At 39.7% G+C, this 21,778-nt stretch overlaps 1 protein-coding gene across 1 annotated transcript in view; it reads right to left on the bottom strand.

Annotated features, from left to right (window-relative positions):
- The window catches only part of CTNNB1 (catenin beta 1), a 265,015-nt gene that overhangs the window by 37,629 nt on the left and 205,608 nt on the right, over positions 1-21,778 (bottom strand). The window lies entirely within an intron of this gene.

The following is a 21,778-nucleotide window of genomic DNA, read 5'->3' on the forward strand; positions in this document are numbered from 1 at the left end:
CCTTTATGCTGAAACACCATTTGCACTGCACTCTGGCTGTGAGGTTTGATGCATAAAAGATATTGTGACGAGGCCTGATGTGCAGCTCTCACTCACATTGGTAAACACATGAGTAGTCCTACTAAAGCCAGTCGGATTACTCAAGTGAACAAGAGTAAGCGTTGCATAAATAGGCCCTAAAATAGAGTTTGTATGCCTAAGAATATCTCTCATCTTAATGAGAAATACGTACAGCCATCAGTTAACCAAAGATCTATGCACTGTACCAGTGAAATTTTCTTGGTTTATGTGAATGCTTTGATATCAGAATCTATTTTATGTCTGCTGCTGCTTCTCATCCTCTCTAAGAGCCTGGTTCTTAAGTCCTTACACAGGCCAAGCTTCTGTTGTTGTCAATAGTTATTTTCAAGATCAGTCCCTGTATTTGAGATATTCCGGTAAACCCCATAACCGTTTGTTATAATGTTCCACCCCAAAAAAGAATTATCCAGTTTATTAAAATGTACCACTAGTTTGCATATGTCGCTCCATAAAACAAAAACCAAAATGCTTTTTCTCAAACTTTTGCACAAAATGTATATTTCAATAGTCCAAAATGTTTCTTCTCCCAAAGTAAACTTGGCATTATAACATGGGCAACGTAAAGTTTCATCTTTGGAGCACCACTGAAAAGCCCTTCTGGTTTAGAAGTAATTCAGGATTAAGCTCTTAGCCAGAGAAATAAGAAGGAGTGATATTGTCTTGGGCCAAATAGGGGGCCAATTTTGCTATCAGTTGATTTCAATATGACTTCTGATTAAAATCTGACAATACAATATGACTGAAAGAATAAAAGATAATTACATTATTCAAGAGTAGGAATTATTATACTATCGTTCTAGAGTAGAAATAGTTGACTTGGCAACAAATTGTAACTTTTTCTATCTAAAGTACTTAGATAGCCCCCATTCCCATACTATCTGAGCACTCACAGTGTATACGTCATCACCAGAACAGCCTGGGAAGTATTATTATCCCAAATGTACAAATGGGGAACTGAGATACAGGAAGACTAACAAACCGATTTTCATAAGTATTTAGTGCCTAAAGATGCAGATAGGCACTGGCTGGGATTTCAAAAGGGCCTAGCTGCCTAACTCCAATTGAAGGAAGCAAGATGCTTTAAAAAATACCACTAGGTGCCTATCTGCATTTTTAGGTATCTAAATACCTTTGAAAATCTGGCCCTAAATGACTTGCTCGGTCACAGAAGAAAAGGAGAGAGCAGCAGGGAATTGAAGCCAAGTCTCTTGAATCCTAGGCTAGACCCCTAATCAATGGCCCATCCTTTCTCCCTATTCCTAGTCACTATAAAGAAAAATACAGTAGGTGTTAGTGGCAGCTGCCTTACATATGGTGAGTATTTATTTGAGGGGAAGTGGTATGTGTACGTAGCTTCTTTATTTCAAGAGACGGTATATTTTTACGGGTTTTTTCCCCACTAATTTCAGGAAAAAAATAGTAGTAGACCTGTTTTCCAATCCTTTTATTAAGATTCTCTCCTTCCCCTTCCCCCCGCAACCAAGAACAAAATAAAAGGGGAGGGGGAGATTTGATAGTTATATGTGAGGAAGAGAAAATGGATGAGCGCAAGATGATATTGCAGTCATACATTGTATTGCTGTGTGTATGTATGTAACAAAACGGGCTAGAGTGACTAAAGATTCAGTTTTGACCTTTGACCCAATCCTGCCAGATCCTGAGCACTAACTACCACAGGCCTTCCCCTTGGAAGTGAGGGAAGTCAAAGGGACTACTCACATACTTACAGCTATGCACATATGTAAGTGCTTTGCTGGATATGGGGCTATGGTACCTGTCCTTCAGCAGGAATAAAAAGCCTTTCTTTGAATTTCACTCATCACAATTTATGTAAATCCCACCTACACAAACTGCATTTCTATGATTGCTCTCTTTAAAGGAGCACAGCCAAGTGGAAATATAGTCAATATTAACAAATGAGTTTAAAGTGTTTTCATATGGTACATCTACCCTTGATTCCCCTGCTAATTTTCATGGGGTTTACAATTGCATTTTTTTGTTTTTGTTTTAAAAATGTTTGTCTCTACACTGGCTTTCACCTCTAGTCTTAGGGTTGCCAACTCTCCAGGACAATCTCTCTGTGCCTCAAATTACCCACCTCCAGGAGCATTGTGAGGCTTAAGTAACTAATATTTGCAAATGATTTTATTGTCCCTGGATGAAAAGTGCTATTGAAGTGCTCTTGTCAGCACTGAGTTTTGAGATTGTATGCCTCTGGAAATGAAAGGAAAAAATAGTGTTAGCTTCTGTTTTGCTAAACAGACAAATACCTATTTTTGCCCTGGACTCTTCTGCATTGGGAGTGTCAAAGGGTAGCCCTGGCTAGGGGGAAGCTGTGGTAGTGCAGCTCCAGGGGAGGCCATTCTTAGGAGCCCTGGATGGCAGCCATTTCCTTCTGCGAGCTACTTCATTAACCCCTCCCAGCTTTGCTGCTTTTTGCCACTGCCTGACCTCACCTCTCCACCCCCCCCCCCCCCACTCCAGTTTAGGAGCTACACAGCTTAGCAAATTATTTTTATAATCAATTAACATTGCTGCATAATGATGCAGAATTTAGTACAGCTCCGCTGCATAAATTATGCAGTGAGGCCTGCCAATTTAAGTCTGATATGGCACACAGTACAAGGGGCTTGAATATGACTGAGCTCATGCTACAGAAGGAAGAGGGAGCTAATTAGGAGGTCTGGAAGGGGTAAGGCTCCTCAGTGCAAACAGGGAAAAATCCTGATAGTAGAAGGGGAGAGTCAGCTGGCAGCAGACTCTCCTTTGAAGATCTCAGAAGCCTGATCCTTTTTCCAGCTGCAAGCAACCTCTCTTTCCAAAACATCCTGCCCCTATAGAGAGAGGGATGGAGTGCAAGTTGTCAATAGCCTCATTACCTTCCCCCCCTCCACCCTGCAGATCACTGTTGTTGGAGGGTCCTGTTGTACCCGAGATGGGTGGCACATACCTCTCCATTGTAAATTGTTAACCCATTTCATTTGTCAGTAAATATCAGCTAACCATGTCTTGTGGTACTGGAAACAGTCAGCATCTGGGACTCTTATTTGTTTCAAACCCATTTAATTTCCAAATATTCTCAGCTATAAGCATCTTACAAGTCTCCATGAGATCTAACTCCTGCATCTTGGCTAAGGATTAGACCAAATGACCCTTGCAGTCTCTTCTAACCACATGATTCTATGATAAACAATACTTAAAATAAAATACAGATACAGTCCAATTTTTCCTTTCCTCAACTGTCTGAGGCCACATAGTATCTAAAATTTGTATCTGGTCCTGTATCTAAAATATGAAAACTGAGTCTGACTTCAAAATGTCCCTCAAGACCTTTATAAAAATATATTACTTACATAATGGATAGATGCCACTTTTCCTTGCCTCTCACCCCCATCAATCTGTACTTCACCCTTTTTGCCTCTGACTGTCTGATAATTTGAGAGCGCTGTGTTCTTTAGAACTGGTCAAATAGTTTTATCAAATGATTCTTGAGTATTTTCTTGAATAAAAGTGCTGAACCTAGTGTGCTGTGATCTGTGGGCTCATACTGTTGCATGTGTTGGATGACTCTTGTGTATTTGGAGACAATGATTGTGAGATCTAAAACCTGTACAGATTTTTACTCCCGCCTTCATTCATTTTAATAATTGTACTATAAATTCATTATTTGTTGTTCTTTCTTACTTATTATTCAGCTGTTAAAAAGTGTTCAGCAAGCAGAAACAATACCAGGTGATCACTCACTAACTACTCAAAGTGAACAGTTCACAAAAAAGCACATAGGATGAAAATTATTCATTAAAACATTTAAAATTATTCTCTAACCAAAAATGGGCTAAATTCGTAACAAATATTCAAAACAAATAGTTCAACCCACTCTGGTCTTCTAAGAAATTTCTAGGTATGCATCTGCCTGAGCCAAATAAAAACACTATCCTGAGTGTCAGCTAGTTCAGGATTATAGGATGTTGTTATAGAAAAGGTGACAACAATAGGTTTTATTGGAGCTGAGATCCAGAGTAAAGCAGCTGTACATCAGAGAGAAAATCAGAGCCAAAAGACTGATAATGAATATGGTGAGTATTTTTTCTGCTTATGGGTGGAAAAGCCAGAGAAGTCTCTGTTTGAAAACAAACCACATAGTAATGTGATCATAAAAGTTTCCTAATGGGTACTATGCGATGTACAGTAAATGTGTTCATTTTCAGTACATTATTCCTATACGTCTGCATTCTTTTAAGAGTGTGCCACACTGTAGTGTATACCTTATAGCAGTGGTATCACTAAATGTAAGCAGAAGTAATTCACCTGTTTTATTTTGATTAATATTATTTTTGTTATTCTGATTTATATTGCAGCAGCTCCCAGAGACTTCAATCAGTGTTGGGGGGGCCCATTTTGCTAGGCAATGCACAAAGACATGCAAAGGCACTATCCGGTCCTGAAGAGCTTACGATTTAAGATGACAAGTGACATACAAATAGCAGGGGAGGAATACAGTAATTATAGGCAAGGTGGGGAACACCATATATTGTTAAGGTTGCCTGACTCTTCCCATTATAAGACCCTGTTTTCAGTTGCTTATAACTTTTCCAAACTTTACCATTTGGCTATCTATCTGACTTCTGTTTTTTGGGGTTTATTAATTTAATTTTTCAGGAATGACCTTTTTTTTAGCAATTTTTGAGATTTATGTGGATGTCCAAAAACAGGGGATTTGGAGGCTCTCTCTTTGTGTCTATTGCAATGAGTAATGTATATTATATACATTACTCATCACTCTAGTATATACTGTAATAAATAATCTCTTTGTAATGTTCCCTAGTGCACTTTAACATAGTACTGTTTCAAACAGCATTACATTAAAGCTCACTAGGGAACCTGTAGTGCATACCAGTAGCGTCTACATGGACCAATTAACGTGCAACACAGTGCACTTTAGAAATCACACCCCTGTTATCCACAGTATTGCTTTGTGTACACAAGCCCTTAGATACAAGTAACCATTTCCAGTGTTTATTGGATAAATACCAATTTATTTTCTTTTTTAATCAAGGGGGTTTTATTAGTGTTTAATCAATTAATCAGAAGCCCTATCTAAATCTTTATCAGCTATCCCTGTCTGCCACACTACCTAGTCATTAATTGATTTATCATTTAGGCATCAGAGCAGAAATGGGTTGTCTCTTTTCTTATACCTATATTGTAAGCTCTTTGGGACAGGGACCTGCTTTTTGTTCTGTGTTTATACAGTGTCTAGCACAATGCGGTCCTTCTCTGTGACAAATTTCTAGGCACTATAGTAATACAAATAACAAACAATAATAATGTTCTGGATTTTCACAGGAAAAAATACTTTTGGAACGAGAGGAAATGTTTTCTGTCCAGAAATCCTCTATGGTCTCTTCCTTGTTAAGAGAGACTCTCACATACATTAGTAGGAGCCATCTGCCTTTTCCCTTCCATTAGCATGTTGGAAATGTTTCCTGTTGAAATATGAATCTTCATTTTCAACAGTTCATTTCAGAAAATGCTCAGTTACTTAAAAAAAGTCCGTATTTCAAGAAGTGCTATTTACAGAGAGACACTGCTCAGTGATCAGTTTGTCTCCATCCCGTTTAAAATAGCATAAGCTTAGTTTTGGCCCTTAGATACATGGACACAAGTCCCCATGAAGTCAGTGGGATTTATACCAATCTGAGGGCAAAAATGAGTCTCAAATCTCAAACATTAGGAGGCAGATGCATCCCCCACTGGTACATGGCAGTGGTAGCTCCCACTTCTTCTATCCAGAGCTGCCCTAACTCAAGTCCCTGCAGCAATGGTTCTTACTGGCCACTGCAGTGTTGCAGAATCATGTGGGATCAGACCACGCAGGCCTTTCCCTCTCTCAAGGACACCCTTTTGCTGAGGAGACATGTTTGAGGAGAGAGACCATAAAACTGAAAGAGGGCTCCCACCGAGGGCCTCCAGTCCCAGAAGTCCTTGTCTCCTTTGTGCTGGCAGAAAGGGGTCACTGTGCACTGATGAATTCCCCTATAACTTTTAGGTCCTTAGAAAATTTGGGATTCTTATATATCAACCGCAAACTCCCCCAAAAGGCAGGCTGCCTGGCAAATAATTTCTGTCAATGTCCTACTGGTATTCCAGAGCACATCTATGTTGCACAGGGAGGCGAGATTTACACATATTGAATTCATTGTTACTACTCTAACAGATAGCATAATCCCTCAGAGCTAGTTCTTGCATAATCACTTCTCTATGTTTTTAATGACTTTAGAACTAGAGATAAGAGTAGTTGAGAAGATGGAGGGCAGCTTACAAGACCCTCCTGTGCTCTGGGCTGACAGGCAGTTCTTGGAAAACTCTAGAACCAGTGCACCAAATCTGGTTGTTTACTTCAGTTTTGTAGTGACCAGGGCATGATGATTCCTTAAGGGGGAAGGAGTTAACAAGAGTATGTTTTGCAAGGAGGCAGAGAAAGAAAATAATATTTTCTTTTTGTGTAACAGATACAACTAATTTTTAATCTTGCCACAGTCAACATCTGACTCTGAATCATGTCTGACATGTGAAAGCATCACAAATGGAGGCAGGTAGTTTGTAACCTCAAATGGATGGGATGTGTTTTCTGATCACTTGAAATGGCACCAGCTTTGCCTGGTTTTAAGATATTTTAATGCCTTATCTTAAGATGCCTGAATTGAAACTGTGCCTGCTCAGTGATGACTGCTCTTGTAGCGCTGGCATTATATTATTCATGTTGTGCTAAGGTATACTGGAGTAACTGTGACATTTGTCCCCATGGGATGTTCGCAAGAACAAGATGTCTATCTATGTTTTTATACCACTCTGATCATTATGCTTTCTGAATGCCTTGTAAGTTAGATAAAGTTTCCAAAAGTATCCTATATTTTAACTTTCCTTCCCTCTCTTTCTTCCACACAGGAGATTCTTTTTGTTTTGTTTTATTAATTGTAGGAAAGCACAGTCCAATAAAGGAGTTTTGCATTTTGTTCTGCAGGTGGTAAGATTCATGGACATTCATTTTGTTGTGTCTCATACAAGGCTATCCCAGCAAGCAAAATTTTAACTAATGAAATTGTGATGCAGTGACATATATTTCTTGAAACAAGGGAATAAGACGTAACAGACTGGATCATCAGCTCCTCTGAAGTTAAGCCAGTTCATTTGTTAGAGTTAGGCTGTCCGGTAAGGCCTTGTGGTTAAAGCACAGAACGGAGGCTCTGGTTGCTGTTCCTAGCTCTGCCACTGACTCACTAGGGGTACATTTACATACCAAAATAAAAAATATAACACCAGGGCAGCAAGTCTCAGAGCCCAGGTCAACTGACTCAGGCTCATGCTGTGTGGCTAAAAATAGCAGTGTAGGCATTCTGGCTTGGGCTGGAGCCAAGGCTCTAAGACCCACCCCTATCTCTGGGTTTCAGAGCCGGGGGTCCAATCTGAGCTCAAACTTATCCATGGCTATCTTTAGCCCTACAGCGCAAGCCCCCCTGAGCCAAATCAGTTGACCCCAGCTCTGCGACGTGTTACCATCGTTTGTCTATGTGCTGTGTAGACATACCCAACGTGAAGCTGGGCAAACTATTTCACTGCTCTTTGCCTCAGTTTCCCCATCTGTAAAATGATATTAGTAAGAACGACATCAGAAGGGTGTTGGGAGGGTGAGTTCAGTAGTATTTACACAGTGCCATGAGGTAGGCAGTTGGAAAGCATTAAAGAAAGGCAAATTATCATTCCCATAGCATTGCATCTCTAGGCTTGGAAAAGCTTTTGTAACACTTCCAGAGGCTGAAGCATGAAGAAATCTGAGCAATTGTTTATTCCAGACTGTCATCATGTTAGCTGAAAACAAGAACTAGGGTCTTTAACTGGTTTATTTATTGTCACAACATATTCTACTACAGGGCATACATAGTCAAATGTTTTCCCTTAAAAAAGACATTCAGTGAAACCCAAAACCTTACTCTTCTCACTCCAACACACATACATAACTTTTAGAATGCACAAATCTTGGTACAACATGCAATTTCCTTAGCTCCAACCTCCCCCTCTCCCACCCCTCCCCCCAAAAAAAAACTAGATAAGATGTTGGATTGTATCTTATGTTCTGAAATGCCTATTCATTTTTCCCCAGCATGAGTATTGTCTCATATCTATGCTAATATTTCTTTTAGAAAAGGTGCTATGGCTTCATGAAACAGCTGAAATGTCTTGGGTGTTTCACAGCAGAACATTTCTAATCAATAGTCCCCTAATTTGCACACTTTATAGACTTCCGAAGGCATTGCTGGAGTGAGTTGCCCTATTACTAAAACTTCCTTACTTTTACAATGTATTTACTGACACATTCAATTCTTATGTAAGTAAATCTGAACTATATAATTATCAAATGTAAAAGGCACAGCGTACATTTGGTTATGTACAATTCTTGTTTTCTTTTGCGTTTATTCATTTAATGCCAATCCCAGCCAGACTAACCATTAATTTAAATGGGTTCCCTATGATTAGTGCATATGAGTTAGGTTCTACTATAATTTAATTTATTATAAGCAATGTTACTTTATCAGTAGTGTGCCAGATGTTGTATTGTCAGCGCATTTTCTTAAAGTATAATTAAACCTGCAACATCACATGGATTAGTTAGTGTTGAAGGTTTGAGTTGTTAGGATTGTTTTAGCTTTTATTTTTTTTAATCCTGACCTTTTCAAATTCCTGCCCAGATAATGAGATCTGACTTTTAAGTGGAAGACAGACCTTTCAAAATGTTTCAATATAATAAGAGTTAAAACAAGAGAAACTGAAAAAAGCAGTGACTTTGACTTAAAAGGAAAACAGCTCTCTTAAAAAACCATAAAAATGACCCTAGCTGTTGTCTAATGTGGAAACATTTAAAAAAAAAAGTCTTGCTTTAAAAATAACTTTAGTTTAATGAAATTTCTAAAATATTGCATCCTTTCTTCCAAGCTTTATTGTAGAACCATCTATTGATTCCCTACAATTAATTTTAAAAGAACGGTAGAATACAGTATTTTAAGTATGTTTAAAATACTGTTTAAATGAACTGGAATTACAAGTAGTCGTTATTAACATGTTTATCTAGCATATGAGGAACAAGAGTCATAACTATGGAAAGAGAAAAATCACTACAGTTTTCTATAAAGAAAATCACTATGGGTCTGTATGAATTATTTGTGGAACATATCCTGTAGTGGAAGCCATGTAGAAGCATCCTTATGTTGTCAGAGATCCTATTTGCAAGATCACAGTCTTATGTGTGCTCTCTCCTTATTGACCATGCTTTACTCCCGCATTATTGACCAGAGAAGGAACTAGCATGTATTAAAGGGAGAATAGTCCTTCAGTCACAAAGAAAGCTGGATTGAGCCATGTATTTTTAATTTCCATATTATGTTGCACAGGTCTAGTGGTTCAAACAGCACGTGAGGAGCCAGCACTCCCAAGGTATAGTTTCACACACTGAGTTGTGTGGTCTTGGACAAGTCCCAAATGGCATGTTTTTTTGGAGGCACTGAATGTCCATCAGTCCCATTGAAGCCATTGGGAGCTGCTGGTGCTGAAAATAAGGTCCATTTTCCATAGGCAAGGAAATCAGTTTTCTCCACTAAAATATTAAACATGTGCTTGGTATAACTATGTTCACAGCAGTGTTGTCTGCCCTGGTGATTTTTCTTGGGAGTCTTGCGGTATCTGGTGTTTTTCTTAAAGCTCTATATCATGAAATTGTGAGAATCTTGATTTTCATTACAAAAAGAAGTATGTTTCTAGACTTATGGTTGCAAAGAAAAGCTGAAAAGCGTGACCTTACTGCACCCTGAAGACTCAGATACCAGAAGGCAAAAAAAAAAAAGAACCAAAATTTATTATTTGGGAAAAAAATCTAATAAACTTTAAGCCAATCTCATGATTGTTTGAAACCTGACTTGTGATTTTTGAATGCTTGAACTGGCAATACACTGAAGAGTTTCAGATGAAAAAGTTGCTGCTTGCCATCTTGTAGGCTCTCTCAGAGGCATAGTCAGACTTGGGAGAGAAAGCTTGTATTCATTTACTCTCTGTGTGACCTTAGGCAGATCATTTGAACTGTGTGTTCTTTGTTTCTCCAAATGTAAAATGGAGATAATGATTCTTATCAATTTTTGTAAAGTGCTTTGAAATCTATGGATGAAAGTATTGTTTATTTATATTCAGGAAGATCCTAGACATAGAAAGTGAATGATTTTCCATAAGCACACTATTTTTCTTTCCCATTTCATTCAATTCTGGAATGTTATGACTAGTTTTTAGCTTTCAAATACTATGATGATGAGTGTGAGAGAAAATATATTTACATGCATGCACATGTGTATATATAGGATGTAATAAATATATACTGAAAACCATCTGAAGCTGGTGTAGCTCTCACATTTGTAGAGCTGGCTGCTTTGTTGCATTCTCAGATAACAAAGCTGGTAAATATTTTGTGTCACTTTAAAAGGTCAAAAATTCTAGCAGTCTGTTGCCTAGTGAAATATATACATTCAAAACATTACTGATTAAAATGACAGCCTACTGCTTGTCACAGGATGAACTAATGCCAAGGCACATACCTTAAATGCAATGTTAAACTAAGGTCCATTCTGCCTAATTCTGGGATTTGTCCAGATGGAAATTAAAGAGCCTGTGGCGTCTGAGAGACTGATCCAATGCCATTGAACTCCATGGAAATACTCTCACTTTAGAGGATAACCCTAGTAACCTGACCAATATTTAAAACATTACCTCTATAAAAATGATTCTAGTGTCCAAGGCAATAAGAGAGAGAGTTACTGCTCTCTGCAAAATGGCTACTACACCTTGTATCCTATATTTACTTACGCAGTCACTGGATTAATAGTCTGTAACTGATTTATGCTTTGTACAGGATTTTTTAAACCTTAAAAGAGACGTTATTAAACTAAGTTTGACTCTATTCTTGGTTCTCCACAGTTATACAGCTGTGGCAGTTGCCATAGATTCCAGAGCCTGCCATAGATCATCCTTTTTTTAAGGATGATTTATTTTTCTCCTTCTTGTTCCTCTTTCACCTATGCTTCTCCTGGTTTTTTTCTGTTCTAATATTAACTAGTGTGTCTTCCAGTGCAGCGGTTCCCAACCTGGGGTGCGGAACCATGTTGGGGGGGGGTGCCAAAGGTTCCAGGGGGTCCATGAGGCTTCAGTAATATTGAGGTAATTTAGCTCCGTGCCGGCCAGGGCGAAGAAGCAGCTCCCCTAAGGGAGCAGCAGCCCCAAGCTCCCCTCCTGCTGGACTGGAGGAACAGCCCCCCGTCCCTCCCCACACCGGCCAGGCACCCAGCCAGAAAGGAGAAGCCCTGCAACCATGGGGACCTGGAGCAGCCCCGGCCAACCTGCCAGGGCCTGCCTCAATTACCCTCAGTCCATTAGGGACGGGAAGAGGTGGGGCCACATGGGGCATGCAGTGGTGGCTGTACCAGGGAAGGCTTAGCTTCTCACTAGGTAAGAGTCATTTATTATTATTATTATTATTTATGTAATTTAGTGTTATTATCTTTATATGTATTTATAGGGTTATATGTGTTTATGGCCGGTGAGGGGGCGGTTCAGGAGGGATGCATGTTTTATCTAGTGTTAACTAGTGGAGCTTTTACTTGAAAAGGTTGGGAGCCACTCTTCTAATGCACTGATTTTGAGGTGGGGAGAGTGTGTGTGTGTGTGTGTGGAGAGAGAAAGAAGAGAAGCGAGTGGTAAAAGAGTAAGTGAGAAGTTTAAATTTTAAGTTGTGTAGGGCAAGGATCTTTTCTTCATGACTGTCTTCAAAGCAACTTGCACATTGTTGGTGCTATATAAATAATTTCTATGGAGGAGGATGAGAAGGAGAGAGAGAAGGGGTACTGAGAAAGTGAAGAGAAGAGATCAGCGAGATGGGTAAGGAGGAATATTCATAAATCTGAGACTTGTCACACTTCCTGAATAGAATCTATGGCAATAGGATATTTAAACACTCATATATTTCCATAAAAAAACCCACTCTGACTTGGATCTCTTACGTCTTTCAGATGGGTCTGACCCAAAGAATTTCTGATCCCAACTTTTCCAAAGTTTGGGCTGCTTGGATCTATAGCTTTGGTTCAGACCCATTTCTACAATTAATCTTTTAAAATAAAAATGAAAGGTGGAGGAAGTAGAACTTGACACCAGTCAGCCGGTGCATCTTTTTGAGTGGCTCCATGAATGTACAGAAAAATGGAATGTACACCAATAAGTAAGGACCACAGGAAAACAATGTACTGCAATAATTCCATTCAAAACAGAAGCTTTTACTATTTCCTGTGGAATAAAAGCTTTCCTCTATCTCTACAAGGTAGAGGAAGGTGGAAGGAATATCAAGATTAAGACCTGGAATTTGACTGTAAGCACTGGGGTTATGGTGACTTGGTGACCTGAGTTGCTTAGAAGCATAGCAGCTGCATTCTATACCAGTCTGAGCTTTTTCAGTGTTGGCAACTTCATTGCTAGGAATAATAAACTGAGATAACCAGGACTGGAGCTCACAGAAGTGTGGATCATAATGACTAGCTCTAAGTCCAGTAGGATGAGGCACAATCGTCTAATCAGCCACTGATAAATGAGGGTGTTTTTGTAGTTGTGGTTACTTTGGCATTGGACAGCAGTCAGGGGTCCAGGAAGATCCCAGTGCTGCAGACGCATGGACCAAACAGAGTATATGTCCTTGATGAGACAGGATTGTTACACTCTCTCCAATTCACCTGGGATTTGCCATTTTCAGCTGAGGTTTTTTTGCTAATAAGGAAGTGTTTGTTCTTGTCATTATTTCCTTAGCAGCATGGAGAGAGAGAAAATGAGTGAAAACAAAAGTACAAAAAACAGTAAATGACTTCTAGAGAACCAAGTCTAGACAAGCTACCTCAGCAAGACCTTGGAGGAATGAGTGAGATGGCTGGTGGGGAGGAGATTGTGACAAATGCACCATGAAAGATATACTAGAGGAGACAAACAGAATACAGCAATTTACAAGGTACTGTTAATGGCATTTGACGGGAAGCTGAATAAACTCCCATCACATATCACTTACTTATAATAGTGTATAGATAGTGTGGAGAACGAAGTGCTTGAAATCAATAGAGACATAACAACCTGTAACGGGCAAACAAAACATTCCCCCAAAATATAGAAAGTGCTAATGAAGTGTAATACAGCCTTGGACAACAAAGTGGAATTATGGGATAATGCCCTGTGATGGAGTATGATGGGCTTTATCAGTTCAAAGGAGGACTTCTTCTTGGCCAACACATCCCATCACATGTCCATAACAATACACTTGATTCTCCCACCTCAGGAACTGATCACTATTTGTTGGTTCCAGTGGCAATTATATAACTCCTGCAGAGGGTAACAGAATCCTGGTGTAAATATGGTAAAGGGACTCAAGTCTGTTTGAAGATATATGATTTAGAGTGTGTTCCGAGAGAACGCACTGTCATTTTTCTATAGAAAGGAGGTAGCCCCCCTCTCTCTCAGAAAGTGAGGGAGGTGGCTTCTCCCCTCACAGGGAAGGGAAGGGACAGTTGGAGGAGAAGGGGGATGGTGGAGGGACAGATGCAGGCAGTGGGGAGCCTAAGAGAGAGCAACAGAGGGTATGTCTACACTGCAGTTAAAAACCTGTGGCTGGCCCATGTCAATTGACTCGGGGTCAGACTCAGCGGCTGTTTAATTGAAATGCAGACATTCGGGCTTGGGCTGAAGCCCAGGCTCTGGGACCCCAGGCTCCAACCCACACCCGAACCCGAATATTTATACCACAATTAAACAGCTCCTTAGTCCGAGCCATGCAAGCCTGAGTCAGCTCATGAGCCAGCTGCAGATTTTTAATTACAGTGTAGACATACCTAGAGAGAAACAAAGCGTCTGTGAGCAAACGGAGAGAAACAGGGAGAGGGCAGCCAAAGAAATGGAGGAAAACCAGGACTGGGAGGAACCGAGAGTAAGTGGAGAGACTGAGATTGAGTAAGACAGATGTACAGAAAAGGCTGCCTGTAGTTTAAGGCTGGCTGTGCAAGTCCATCCATATTTGATGGCATGTTTCTGAGTATCCGTTCCTGATCATAGGTTCCAGTCGCCTCCTATCATGGATTCCTGTTGTCCCAGAGATCTGGAAAAGGATAACCCATGGTCCTTCAGATCCTGTGGGTCTGGTCTAATGTGCACCCCCGCAAGCAAACATCCCTGGACTTGAGTCCTTCTCTTCAGGAAGTCAGGAGAGGCATTTCAGGCTCAGAGGCTGACTTGGGCATTAGACAGTACCCAATGAGATATTTGGGGAAAGAGGATCCTTGAGCTAAAAAGAAAATAATAATAACCCATAAGATAATAGTCTGTGCATACAGAGACAGATATATTTCTTTATTTAGAGGGTTATATTTAGTTAAGTACAGTTAGTAGTAAGTTATATATAGATAATATGAAGCGTTATAATTTTTTTAATTATATATATTCTTCATCTATTTAATGTTATAGTAGGTGGAATCCAGTTCCATTTAATCTGGTTTAAATAAAATCCATTATGTTATTTTTTGACAACCACTTTTATTATCTTGGTTACCATAAATAACCTTTTATGATGGTTTAATCCCTCTCCACCAGCTCTCATCTGCCTAGTAAATTATATCACCACTGTGATAGACCACTATTAAATCTTGGTGAGTGGTTTTGGGATGGGGTGACCCTCAGATTTATTTCAAATTATAACACAATAACCTTACCCTAAAAGGTTTGTTTCCATAGGAAATGCTTTAAAACATGGAGGGAAAAACTACTAACTGGATGTGCAAACAGCTGTCTCTAGGACATTACATTGACTAAGAAACATGTTGTCATGTCTCGTGTTGATACGGAAAATGCTCAACAGAAGAGTCAGGAGTGTGGTCTCAACACTACTGTTAGAGATTGTGGTTTAGAGTGATTTTGATTGAATTCTTGTTTATGCTGTGTAACATTTCAGTGGGCCTGTCAGGCAGAGGTGGGACTGTAATAGATTTAATGTTGAAGTCATTATGAGGCCCTGAGGTGTACTGTAGAAATGATGTGGGCTTTGGCCAAATAATACATGAGACACTGGGGCATATTTATTACCAGATTTTCTTATAACTTGCTATGTCTCATTAAAGTTTGAAAGTCAGAAAAAGACCCACTAGCTCATCTAGTCCATCTCCCTGCCAATGCACTATTGTTCCCTAGAGTGTGTTTATTTCATCCACTGTAGTTTAAAATGTACCAGTTCATGACTTCTTTTCACTACTTCTCTTGTGAGATTAATCCCCAGGTTAATAGATCTGTCAGTAAGTTTTGCATTTTCTTTTTAAAATTTCCCTTTTAAAATTTTATCCCATTGCTAACTATACCCACTTGGGCTACGGCTACACAGACGGCGGCAAAGTCGCCGCCGTCAGATCAATTTCTCTGGATCGACTGAGCGGTCAGTGAAGACCTGCTCAGTCGATCCAGAAATTGACATACTAAGACCACCTTCTCAAGTGGCGTAGCGCTGCATCGACAGGAACACAGTTCCCGTCAGCGCAGTGCAGTGAAGATGGTGCGCAGAAGAGAAGCAGAGAAGTCGATGGGAGTTACGCAAGCTTTTTGCGTAGCTTGCGTAACTCCGGTCGACTACCACCGAATCTCGGAGGTAAGTGTAGACAAGCCTTTGGTGTTAATAACCCTTCCAATATACATAGATGGCTATTGGATCTCCCCATATTAAGTGCTTAGCCGATCTATACATATTTGGGACCAGACTGTAAAACACACTTACTCACAGTAACCTTACTGCACAAGTAGTCCCATTGAAGTAAATGGGGCTACAAGTGGCATGTAGTAGTACTCAATATAAGTAAACATGTTGCAATCCATCTCTTAGCTAATCTTCCTTTATAAGTCAATCCATCCAAGCCCCTAGACATTTTTTTGGTCTTCACTGAACTCCCTCTTTCAGATGGTAATGAGATGCCCAGAAGTGAACTCAATATTCCAAGTGTGGTCACACACCAGAGCTGTAGAGAGAAGAGCTATTTCTTCCTTTTTCATTAATTCAATGTCCCTGAATATGGAGCCCAAAATTTCCTAGCCCTTTTTTGCTCAGTAATGTTTAATTTGCTCTCTTCTATCACCCTGAGGCTTTTTTTCGCATTACTTTCCCCATTTCTTCCTGCCATTGAGTAGCTGTGTTCTGGATTATTTTCCCTAAATACCTTAGTTTAAATTTCTTCAAGTTGAGTCTTTTTATTATTTTCTTCCCACAGGCCATATCATGTCATCAGTGATTAAGCAGAACTCTGTAAACGTGGATCATAAACTATGGAATTCATGTTCTTTGCTTTTTGAGGAGGAAGAAGAAATTGACAGTTACCAACATTTCTCAATTCAAATCCCATTCTTCTTCTACAAACAGAAAGAAGTGATTTTATTCCTAAAATATGTATTTTATATATAAAATTATATTAGAGTCTTTTAGTTTCAAAAGCTTGAAATACAATGTTTTTTCAGGTCAAATATTTTCACTGATATTTACAAATTAGAAATTGGCTGTCTACTACTGAAAACCTTCTCTTCAAATATGCAGAAAGAGATCCATGTGAAATGTTTATTAATAGGTACAAAAATATCAAGAAATGTATATATGCTCTAGGAATTATTTTGGGGAAGTTTCATGGCGTGTGCTATGCAAGAGATCAGATTAGATGATCAAAATGGTCTCTCCTGGCCTTGCAATCTATGATTTAGAATGTACAAGATAAGTAATTCTACAACCAAAGAGCTCTGGGAGCCCTATTTGGGCACAGGCATAAGAAGGTGACAGGGTGAAAATATGCTTTAGCAAATATGATTGCTATTCATTCACAGCCTATATGATGATATACTTTCAATGATTTATGTTTTAAACTTTATAGGCTAAATTTACCACCAGTGTAATTGGATGCATCTTCAATGAAGCCAGTCGAATTACACCTGCTTACATGAGCAGTCAATCTGGCCCCATTCTTTTGTGACTGAAACAAAAACATGTGAATATGGGCGTTGTTTGTTAGAGATGTACTGCAGAAAAAGGAGATATTTGTCATGCAGAGCTAATTCTGCACTCATTTGCACCTGTGCTTCTCTAGTGAAATCTGTAAATTTGCCTAATTCTAACTGAACAGCCTTTGGTCCACTATGCTTGGATGTAATAAGTTATTGGACGACCATAAAACTCATCAGTTCCATATGAGAAAGTGTACAAGTTGGCATCACAATGTCTCCTACCTGGAATTAATCCAGAAGTTTGGACTGCATGTTCTCATATGACCAGCTTGATTTGTGTCCCAATTTTTTGTTAACAATATGCATTACATGCCAAAGAAATCCCCAAATCCACCAGTGTTACAACACTGAATTAAAGAGATCTCAGATTACAACCAAAATGAGAAATGAGTTTACATTGTCTACCTTCCTCTATTCATGGACAGCACTTAGTACATTTTGGGCACTTCAGTAACAACAAAAATAGTTAAAAAGAGAAAATAGATTATAATAACTGAAATAGCATTGAAAGCTGAAGGACAATGAGGGAACCTTAGAATGATCAAATGATGTAACGAATTATCAGTAGCAATTTTTAGGTTGAAATTTTGCTTTGATGGTTGACATTGTTAATTGATTTATATTGTCATGTAGACATAACAGTTAAAATAAATCCAAACCTTACAAGGACATACACGCTACAGAACACTTATTAGTATACTATGAAGTGTAATAATTACAGCTAGACTACACCTGTCAAAATAAATGAACAAAGTACAATCTTTCATTTTTGTATCATGATTATCAACTGATTTGCTCATTCACAAAATTTGGTAATCTGCAAAGGGTCTCACAGTCATTAGTGTGAATTAGATGTACTTAATATTAGGGATAGGGGAACCGGTACGGAAGAAATAAGAATTCCCAACCCAAATCTTCACTAATTTCAAATGCCAAACTCAAACCAAACTAATGATGGGGCTCTGAAGGGGGGACCTCTTTGTGAAGCACCTCCTTGTGGCCAGGTGTGGCATAGCAGCTCTTTTCCCATCTGGTGCGCCCCTGCTGACAGCCACACTGGTCCTCCAGTGGTCCACCTCTTCTCATGACTTGGCCCTCTGGCCAGATCATGATTTAAGTCTGCTCTTTCCAGGGTAACAGGAAGTTCAACACACCGAAATCCAAGACCTTGTATCAGGTCTTCGGCCCCAACTTGGGGCCCCATGGTCCTCATACCCTTCTCTCAGGGCTTTCAGTCATGCGTATCCCCTTCTCATGGGCTTCATTCCACTTTCTCCAATGGTGATAGAGGATCCCAGACCCTCTCACTACACCTGGTTCCAGCCCAGTGACCCAATAACCAACTGCCATGTTATCATGACTTCATTGCTATTTATACTCAAGATAGCTAAGAGAGAGCTACAGAGTTATGTGTACATAAGCAGGGGCATCATACCCCTAGCTCATAGCGTAGACATAGCTTCAGATGACACGTTTCTGAAAATGGTGCCAACGGGTACTCTACACTAGGACTCCCACCAAAGAACATTTTTCATGTGTCCCTACTGTAGAAAAGGCCTTACAGAGATAGGTTTCAGCTGCAAATTTAGGTCTGGGGTAAAGATTTAAACTAACCATGTTTTCAATTTTCTCAAAGGTTTTTTGGGGGTTTTTTAAATTTTTTTTTATTATTATTATTTATTTATATATTTAACTTCTAATTTCCAAGTAGGACCAGAACCCTAAAATATTATTGTGAAACCAGCCAGCTCTGCAATGGATTGAACTTTAAGGGGAAAACCTACCTTATTTTACAGTAATGGTAACTATTGATAAGTAGAAGTTTACATTTTATGATTTCATTTTGTTTGTAACCGGTTGTTTCCGTTACAATGAAATACTAAGCCTGCTCTTGTACTCACTGTTGTCAATGGCAAAACTCCCACTGAAGCACAAGATAGTGGCTTGGAATCCCAGTAATCTCATTAGCAGGGTTGTGCAATTTGGGTGATAATGAAACTAACTCCTTTGTATTGAAGTTGACCCCATTCATTGCTGAGTTGCATTGGTTGGATGTAAAATGTTTTAAATCTATGGACTTACTCCTAATGCATATTTTGTTGTATTAAAAAGCATGGGGTTTTGTTTTCATAGGTGTCTTTTAGCTAGTGTTGGGAGGTATATTATGTTCTCTTGCCAATACATGCTTGTAATACCTATTATCGTTAATAGGAGTATTACCACGTGTATTAACATTGAGAGGAGATATTAGAACTTTGTTTATTGTACTTTTCTTTATGCCCAAATACATAGATTACAAATGCAAATGACCAAAGGAGGATAGAAGGGAGGAGCATGGGGAACAATTATTTATATCTCATATAGGCTCTGATATTGAAAGGAATATTTTCATACTATATGTATATTGAGGCTATTTAATTTATGGTCAGTTCACTATAAAGTATCCAGGGTATGAAGAAGAGGACAGTGGATTTATCTGAAATCCATATACCATGAGATATTATGTCTCGTAGTGAGCTCATGGGACTGAGGCCTTGATCCTGCAAGGAGCTCTGTACATGTAAAGCTCTATTGAAGTCATCGGGGTTCTGCATGGGCTCCAGGGTCCACCTACATGGAGCTCCTTGTAGGACCAGGGCCTGGGTTCTCTAGTGTTGACCGACTCACTGGGCAAAATCCCTTACACTCGTTCTTCTTCAGCTTTTACCCATCTGTAAAATGGTCATAATGCTGCCTAACTCTCCAGGGTGTTGTGATACTCAATTAATCAGTTAATTAAAACTGGTAATGTGCTTTGGGATCTGCTGATATTTTAATTGTAATTTACCAGACACCTTAGTTCTGTATCTTTCCCTAACTAGCTAATTTCTCCATTATTACAGTGCCCCCCAGTTTCTTTGAAAAGAAGGGAGCAAAAGTGCCACAAAATAGGAAATGGATTTTTGTCCAGGAGAGGAAAGCAGTTATTTGAAAGAACATACACAAAACTACATATTCTCGCTTGCTTAGACTAAAACCAAAATATAAAGCTGTAAAAACTCAAATATCAAGTTTGCATCTTCAGTTCTGAAATGCCAGGAAAATGTGTGGTAAAACCAAACGTTAAACATTTAAAAATGTATTTATTCACATACATGAGCATCTCGGGATCCAGATATAGGCCTGGATTCTGCAGAGCACTTAAGCATGTGCCCAGCTTTAAGTAGGTCCTTAAGTTCTATTGACATCAAAGGGAGTTAAGCATGTTCTTAAATACTTTGCTGAATAGGGATAGACTTAAGTATATATTTAAGTGATTTGCTGAATCAATGACGTATACGTAAATAGGTGCCGACTCCGTGCTCCAGCCCCGGAGCACCCACTGGAAAAATATAGGAGGTGTTCAGCACCCGCCAGGGCTGGCCTGACCAGCAATCCGACGCTGCTTCAGTGGTGCCTGTCAGGGATGGCGCTTCACAGCCCATCAGCTAATGGGCTATGACGAACCACTCCCCGCCCATCAGCTGATGGGCTGTGATGCACGGCTCTCCCCCAAAAGATGGATCAGCGCAAGGCAGCACTGACCAGAGATCAGGGTCAGCCCTTACTGTGACCCCACCCTTGCCCTGCTTCTTCCCCCAACTCCGCCTCTTCCACCAACCTCCCCTCCCCACTTCCCACACTGGCAAAAGGAGGAGTCAGCGCCTAGCCACTATCAAATGTCACTGGTTTTATTCACACAGCATGGTGGGTAACATTTTCCTGGAGTGTTTTTGTCCTTTTGTAGTATGTGAAAGAAATTAGTAATTTTGCAGATATGACTGTTAGCAATTCTGATGATGTCCTAGAAGCACTTGAAGACATGAAGTGAATACTTTAAAAATAATTTCTCTTGTAGGCCTTGCTGGAGCCCTAGGCATAACTAGCCAGAATAGGTCTTGGCAGAATGGTTAGCTGACACTTAGTGTATTACTAAGTAAGCACATTCCTGATCTGAGAGAATGGTACAAACACACACACATCTCTCAAATAACTACATAAATACATTCCTAAGAGATGGTACAAGAACACAATGACTCTCTCGTAAAGGTAAAGAAGGAATGACAGGATAATGGACAAGGATGTTTTGTTTGAACTAGCAGGTACAAGGTACAGGATAATGATGAAAAACATATGAAATGTAATACATAACTTGTTTGTATCAATGTATAAAAGGAGAAGTCATAGAAGGGACATCTTTGTACTAGTCTAGTGTGTTGATTGAACTGGTACCTTGTTGCGGGCATACAACGTTACCCTACTGTTACTCTTCTGGGGCACTAGTACTCATAGGTGCTGACTTTTGGTTTTGCTGGGAGGTGCCCTGTCCTGCCCCCTAAAGCCCCGCCGCCGTTCCACCCCCGAGGCCCCACTCATGATGAGGCTTCACTCCTGAAGCCCACTTATACTCCGCACTAACGTTTCGCCATGTAGCTACCATCCCCATTTAATGGGCAGGGAAACTGAGGCACAGATAGCAGAAGGTACTTGAATTCCCTCCCCACAAGACTATACCCTGCATCCATGGTAGAGCAGGGAA

The sequence above is a fragment of the Emydura macquarii genome, unplaced genomic scaffold (assembly GCF_026122565.2).
Source record: "Emydura macquarii macquarii isolate MOO-44397 ecotype Brisbane River unplaced genomic scaffold, CSIRO-AGI_Emac_v2 contig_2422, whole genome shotgun sequence".
Classification (NCBI taxonomy): domain Eukaryota; kingdom Metazoa; phylum Chordata; order Testudines; family Chelidae; genus Emydura; species Emydura macquarii.